Consider the following 8,315-nt stretch of genomic DNA (forward strand, 5'->3'; position numbering starts at 1 on the left):
CGGAGGAAATTGGCACCCAGCAATGGTTGGGAGACCTCAGCAACCATGAACAGCCAGGTAAAATGGCAGGAGCCAAAGATAAATGGGACTGTGTGAACCCCATATATCCGTATGAGGCTCCATTTGCTGCGGTTAACGAGGGCCCCCGCTTTCTGGAATGAGTGTCGACCCCCAATGGGGGCAAAATGCTAACCTCCGCCCACGTATCAAGAGGAACCGTTGTCCCAAATGTTGGTCCCATGCGTAGAGGTGGTGTATCTGGCTGACTGCCGCAGTGATTACTGGCGACCGACTCCAGCATTTCCCAGAAATGAGCAGGGCGGGCGGCATTGACGTGCCACGGAACCTCAGCTTTGATGATAATAACACCACTTCCCTTTACAGGCTCATCCCGGGAATGACGGCGCATCCGCATGTGGATACAGGGCCTGACAGCTGGGCCTTCCAAGGCACTGCCAACACCCGATCGAGCGAACTGCCACCCTGCTGCTTTGACTGCCACAGCTCATCCCCATGCTCCGCTAGCTGCAGGGGGTCTGCAATATTCTCACCCGTGAGGAGCAAGCAGATGTCATCCGGCATCTGATCCAGAAACGCGTGTTCATACAGGAGTCAGGGCTGATGACCGTCCATCAGAGTGAGCATTTCGCTCACGAGCTCACGAGCACCGATGGCTAGCGATTGCCAAGCGTGCCATGTGCATGAGCCGTGCTGCTCGATCCCGGCGGCTGAGCCGGAAGGTATGCAGGAGAAGCGCTTTGTGGCCCTCTTACTTGTCTGCAGCCGGCGACGCGCATACATAAAGGAGCAGGTGACCGGCCTTCTCCTGATCCAGTGCGCCAATTACATAATAGTACCGGGTGTCATCAGCCGTGATCCGGCGAATGTGGAACTGGGCTTCGTCCTGCTGAAACCACACTTGGGGCTGTGATGTCCAGAACAAGGGCAGCTTATGAGCGACAGCTTTTTGCTGGCTGGATCGACGACAACTTCGGGTTAAGCGTTGGTTGCATCCATTTTTCAAATCCAAAATAACCATTATGGATCATCGGGGTCACCAATATAGCGAGATATATGTTGTTAAACAAAGTGATCTTTATTAAGTTAAACAAAGAACAGCTCACACGCGACTGGGGCAGGTTCTCCCAAAGTTCCATATACTGTATATAACAGGGCATAACCCTAAGCCACGTGACGACTTCTTCCTGCCATACCTGGTCACTTGACCCTGCCAGACCTAGGGCCGAGGGTTTGCCCAATAAGTGGCCTAACCACCGGGTGGCACCACATCATTATGATTTTTTTTTTTTAATTAATTATGTATGATGTTTAATTCCATTATTCATCCAAGGAAACATTTGCACATGAACCAATTAATTTTCCACACATTCTAAAGTGATTACATAATAGGAACAACTTGTGAAAGTACAGCATTTAATTTGTGGTATAAATATTACCATTAGATACACCTACTCTATAGCAAATGCAGAATAAATCATCCTGTAAACCTATTTCTTAAAGCTAAAGTATAACCTTCGGAGCATTTATATTGTCATTTATTAAAAGTGCTATACAGCAAAACTAGGGCAGTGCCACAGTTAAAGTCGTGATGCTTTACCTAAAGGCACATGTAATATTTTGGCAATAAATAACTTCTCTTTAAAAAAATATTGAACGATATCTTGCTGAAATAAACATCTCATGACACATGTGAGATTTATGTCCACATTACCATTTACGTCCACTTTTTCCTTCATACGTCAGCATATGTTAATGCGATGAACTGGCAATTCTGTAAGTAAGTTGAATATAAATTTATGATGAATAACAACTATAGGCATAACTCAATGCCAACCCCGCCTGCTGGTCACGGGGGTCATTTATAACAGTGGGTCATTAACATCTTATTTTCTCAGTCAGTTTTCTAAGCATTCTGAGACAAATGAATTAACAATTTAGTTTAGCCTATTGTCATATGTACCGAGGTACAGAGAAATGCTTTTGTTGTGGACTAACAGCAATATATATATATATATATATATATATATATATATATATATATATATATATATATATATATATATATATATATATATATATATATATATATATATATATATATATATGTGTGTGTGTGTGTATGTGTTGTGTGTGGATATATATATATGTGTGTGTGTGTATAAAGTGACAGATTTCTTTCTAGGGCCCAGGTGCAGATTGCCTCCATTTTCTTATTTTATTCCCTTCCCCCAGGATCTCGAAGGTCCAGCTCCTGCCCCTCCCCAAGGGCCCGGGTCAGCAGCACCCAGGCCCCGTATAACTTCTGTGGTCCCTCCCTGCCGCCGGACCTCACCGCATGAGCAACAGCGCCCAGGCCCCGGATCCCTGGCACGGCATTTTCCTGTCCACCCATCCTTACCCCCCTCCTCTACTCTATCTCCCTGCTCCCCACTCCTCACCTCCCACAAACCCACTCCCCCACTCTCCCTCCTCACTTCCCCAACTGCCCTCCTCTCTCTCTAACCCCCACTGCCTACCTCTCCCACCCCTCCACTTCCTCTCCCTGATTAAAATGCAGCATTTTTGAAAATCACAAATGAGATTTGTAGTCCCATTGCAACATAATTGTGAATGAAAACAGAGGAATTTGATTAAAACTGATTTTTGTTTTGAAAATCACAATTTTTTATGTAATTCAGATTCAGGATCCCATTGTGACGGAATTGTGATGTTGTATGCAGCTAATGGCAGGCCGTGGCAAAGTAATTTATGTAAAAGTCTTTTTTATAAAGTTTAAAATGTGAACAGCTTGTAAAATATAACTTAAATCTGAATGAAGCTTGCCACAGCACACCCAGGACAATGGTGAGTAAGGTGGGTCAAAAGTTGCAGTGCTGTCATGTACTATTTTGGCATAGTTTCTGGATCACACATTGGGTCCCTGTCACATGGGAGGTCTGGTCCACCAATGCAACCCGTACCGCCAACGCAATATTCAACCACTCATCCATAGCCCTCACAGGAGGCCTGGTCCCCCGACGCAACCCTTTCCCCAATGCAATATTCAATCACTCACCCATTCCCCCAACACAACCGTCCCCCAATGCAATATTCCACCATGCGCTCATTGCCCCCATCAAACTTTAAAAAATCCAATTGCACTTGCACTTGCTGCCAGGACTCAGTGTCCTGGTATTTGAAACATTATAGCGGGCACGTCTACAATCCCATTGGGATGTCATAGCTGTAACTGCCACTGCTAATTCATCATTTTTCACAAAGTGGGTTTTTGTAAAGTTAAAAATGTGAATAATGTAAAATATAACATCATTCTAAACAAAACGATAAAAATAACACACTACAAGACAATTGTGAGTAAGGTAGTTCAAAAATTGTAGCGTTATTGTGTACCATTTTCGCATAGTTCCGAGAGCACGCATGCAGACAGCATTACAAACAAGAGGACAGTTTTAGTAATATACTAAACAATGTGCAGACCCATTGGGTCTGTTCCTCCAATGTGCGGTTGCGGGGGGGGGGGGGGGGGGGGGAGGCAGCATGCAGCGTCACACACACTAACTATCCTCCCCCCCCCCCGCACTCATGCTAATTACCCCCCTTGATATTATATTAATATTATTAATTTGCTCCATTTACCCCATAACCACCCTATCTACTGATGCATTGCCCCCAACTTGCAGTCCCATCTAGAGAGGGGGGGGGGGTGTAGAGAGTGAGGGCAGGGAGAGAAGGGGCAGAGACACAGAGAGAGGGGCCAGAGGGAGAGGGGGTGGCGAGGAGGAGAAGAGGGAGGGTGGGTGAGAGGGGAAAGGGGGGGGTGGAGGGAAGGAGAGAGAGAGGGTGAGAGTGAGGGGGAGAGAGAGAGGGGGGGGGGAGGGGAGGAGAGGGGAGGGGAGGGGAGGGGGAGGGGAGTAGAGGTGGGGAGCAGGGAGGGTGGAGAGTGAAGGGGGTAGGGGTGTGTGGAGGGGAGGGGGCATTAGGAGAGGGACGGTGGGGGGGAGGGGTTGGAGGGGAGGAGTGGGAGAAAAAGCGGGGATAAAGACAGAGAGGGGGAGAGGAGAGGGGTGGGAGAGGAGAGGTGGAGGAGAGGGGGGAGAGAGGAGAGGAGGGAGTGAGGGGGTGTGCTGAGAGGGGATGAGGTGAGGGAGGGGGAGTGGGGTAGAGGGAAGGGGGTAGGGGTGTGTGGAGGGGAGGGGGATTTAGGGGAAGGACGGTGGGGGAGGGGGATGGAGGAGAGGAGGGGGAGAGAGGGGGGGGAATGGGAGAGAGAGAGGGGGGGGAATGGAGACGAGAGGGGGGGAGGAGAGGGGGGAGGAGAGGGGGGGGGAGAGAGTGCCTTTTTATTTCAACTTAAACCCCCCAAACAACCATTTGCAGGCAGTGCTTTTTTAACCATATTTTCATTTTCAAACCACATTAAGGGTACTTACTCATGAGGAGGAGCCATCTTGGGGAACGGCTGCTAACCAGCAGCAGTCCGTTTAATCCATTTTTTTTTCAGTTTTTCGTTTGTAGGAGAAATAGACTTCTTAATGTGGGGGAAGGAGGTAATCTTACTTCTAGTTTCCTACCTGGTCGGTGAGATAGCTTTTCTCCGGGCTGCCCATCGACCCATCTTCGTGGCCTACCAGAGGGCTTGGAGCGCCGTATCCTGTCGTGGACCACCCAGCACCTCGGCTTCGTTGGCGGCACAGCGCTGGAGCGCTATCGTGGTGCAGAGCGGGCGATGCCTTGCCTGGGTCGCCGCGCTGGAGCTCCGGTGAGATGTGACTGCCGAGATCAACACCTCCGGGGCTGCGGATCTGCGGAGCGGAACGGGCGGCGCCGACTTCAACATCGGGAGCCTGGGAGCTCCGCAGATCCGCAGCCCGGTATGTAACATGTGTTCAGTGTTATTCACAGCTCAGAGAAACGTGATCCTCTGCCTTTCTCCAGCTTGCAGACTAATTGAGGCACACCACTTCCTGGTTTTATAGTCCATCCTCCCTGCCGCCAGCGGGGGCAGCAGAGAGAATGGGGAATTTTGTAAAATCATTAATATCTCTGTCACTTTTCATTGACTGGAAAAATCTGCGGCACACATGCGGCGGAGGGGGGCTCTGAGCGAGGTGGCCAAAAATGACGGCCGTAGATGGCGGCGTTCTCTCGGAAATCGCAGCATAGATCGCCAAAACCGGTCAAGAACAGACTTTTAGTAATATAGATTAGACCAAGTGGTCACATGGGACCCTGGGCCCCCAATGCAAGCCCCCAATGCATGGCCTGGGCCCCCAATGCAAGCCATTTCACAATGCAATATTCCACCACTCACCCATTCCCCCATATTCCACCACTCACCCATTCCCCCATATTCCACCACTCACCCATTCCCCCATATTCCACCACTCTCCCATAGACCCCAACTGTGCAGGGTGTATCCCCCAGTACTGTCTCCCCTTCCTCTTGCTTCGAGGACTTTAAAAAATAATGCAATAGCACTTCCCCTGCCCCCCAGCACTCCCTCCCCATCCTCTTCAGTTTTTGAAGGTTAAAACTTGCTGGCAGGACTGAGTGTTCCTGGATTGCAACTTTGTTGCAAGCAGGTCCAGTATGGATTTTGATCCCAATAGTTGTAAAATATTTCTTAAACTTCAATTTGTAAAGCTAAAACTGTTAATAACTTGTAAAATATAACATCAATCTGAACTTGTTGAAAACACACCACATGACAATTGTGAGTAGGGTGGTGCAAAACTGTGGTGCTATCATGTACCATTTTGGCGTGATTTCAGGATCTCACTCACACACTCACAAACAAATAAGATGAGAGTTTTTGAGACAGACAGACAGACGCAGGGATTATCAGAATTTTTTTTCCGTGGACAGTATAGTTTAAAACAAGAGGGCATTGGCTTAAATTGGAAGAGGAGAAATTTAAAGAACATCTGAGAGGTATGTTTTTCGTGCAGGCTGTGATAAATTTTTGGATCAAAATACAGATTAGGGAGTGAAGGCAGGTATATATATAACATTTAATTGGCACCGATACATTTACTTGGACAGAAAAGATAGCCAGTGGATGGTGAATCTGTGGAATAATTTGCCACTGAAGGCTGTGGAGGACAAGTCAGTGGATATTTTTAAGGCAGAGATAGATAGATTCTTGATTAGTACAGGTGTCAGTGGTTATGGGGAGAAAGCTGGCGAATGGGGTTAGGAGGGAGAGATGGATCAGCCATGGGTGAATGGCGGAGTATACTTGATGGGCTGAATGGCCTAATTCTACTCCTATCACTTATGGCCTCATGGCCTTATAACCTTCTGACCCAAAAGGTGGAAGGTCTAATGTGAGAAAATAGGATCAGTGTATTATGGTCATCATAGATAATATGGGGCAAGAGGACCTGTGTCTGCGCTGTATGTATCTATCATATCAAGGCCAGTGGAGGCAGTGAATAAGCACTTTAGGAAAGGCTTTAGAGATCCTACACATGGATTTTGGAGGATTCCACTTTTAGAGGATAATAAACTGGATGAAATAATGGTTAGAAGGAAGAAAACAGTGGGGAAAAAGAGGATAAAAGCAAATGTTGTATAAACTGAAATTATAAAAAAAAAAAGGCAGAACTAATGGTTGAAGTTAATTGCCTTCTATGAGAATGGAAATAGAGTCATAGAATACATGTGGAAACAGGCCCTCCTGCTCAACTTGGCCCCATCTATACCAGTCTCATCTGCTTGTATTTGACCCATATCCACCCAAACCTATCCTATCTATGCACCTGTCCAAATGTTGTTTAAATGCTGTGATAGTAACCGCCTCAACTACTTCCTCTGGCAGCTTGTTCCATACACCCACCATCTGTTGTGTAGAAAAATTGCCCCTCGGGTTCCTGTTAAATATTTCTCCCCTCACCTTAAACATAAATCCTCTGGTTCGTGGTTCCCCTACTCTGCGTAAAAGACTGTGCATTTTACCCCATCTTATCCCTTCATAATCTTATAAATAATTAGAGAATTGAGGGAAGGGAGATCTGTTGTAATATGGAGGCAGCAGAAATTAAAAGACAAAATAGGTGATTAAAATAAATAGAAGAAAGTTGTAAAGGGATGAGTATTTTCATTAAATTGTTAGTCGAGAAGAGGTGCAGAAGAGGGAAACAGAATATTTGCCTGATATGAACAGAGGAAATTCTGAGATTAAATGCTAGATATGCCAATAGATAAAATTCGAGTCAGGAAGGCTCCAATTGTTTTTGCCAAACCGTGTGTTTTTCCTTTGGCTTACATTGAACTTTGTAAGAATGTAAGAATGGGAGTCAGAATGGGAGTGGGGCAAAGGACTGGATGCTTTTCAGATTAATGGACTTCCCAATCTGCATTTGGTTTCACAGCTGTTGATGAGACTCTGTTGATAACAGTGAAAGCAGAATGCCAAAATAAGATAAGTAGAAATAATTGTTTAAGAATTAGCATTGGTTTTCCATGGATAATGTGGAAGGGTGTTAATAAAAAAAAAATGCACATTGATTCTCACAGGAAAATAATATGAAGCTGAACAAGTATTGAAGATGTTGGAGAGATTAACCAGAGTACATCAGTGATAAATGATTCTTTAAAATGAGATGCTGGCATCGTGCCAAAGGTGTGGAACATTGTGGAAAATGGTGAATTAAATGAAGTGGTGGTGGCTCAAAAGGTGAGGAAAGGAAACCCGTCATAATTCAAGATTCAAGATTCCTTTTAATTGCCGCATGTACTGATTAAGGTACAGTGAAATTTGAGTTACCATCCAGCCATACTAAGTAAGAAGCAAAAATGCACACGGCACATAAAATAAAGTTTAACATAAACATCCACCACAGTGGAATCAGTATTCCTCACTGTGATGGAAGGCAATAAAGTTCAGTCATCTTCCTCCTGTGGTCAGGGCTTTGAACGGGGCTGCTGCTGATGATCCACTGTTCAAGCCTTCTCATAGGGATAATCGAAACTCCGGCGTCGGGACAGATCAGAACACTCCGCGGAATGGAGCTCCCCAGTCAGCCGCTTCTAACTGGAGATCGCTGCTTCACGGTGTTAAAGTCCACAGGCCCCACTGTCAGAGCTCCAACACTGGCGATCCTCGGCCAAAGATCCCAGGCTCCGTGACGGTAATTTCACGCAGCACCAGTGGCTTGATGCTCCGGGTCGGTCTCCAGGAAAGGTCGTATCACTCCACATTGTAGACCGCAGGGGGAGACGGAGATGGGACATGGAAAAATATTGCATCTCCGTCGAGGTAAGTGACTGGAAAAAGTTTCTCCCGATTACTA

This window comes from Leucoraja erinacea, chromosome 12 (assembly GCF_028641065.1).
Source record: "Leucoraja erinacea ecotype New England chromosome 12, Leri_hhj_1, whole genome shotgun sequence".
Classification (NCBI taxonomy): Eukaryota; Metazoa; Chordata; class Chondrichthyes; order Rajiformes; family Rajidae; genus Leucoraja; species Leucoraja erinaceus.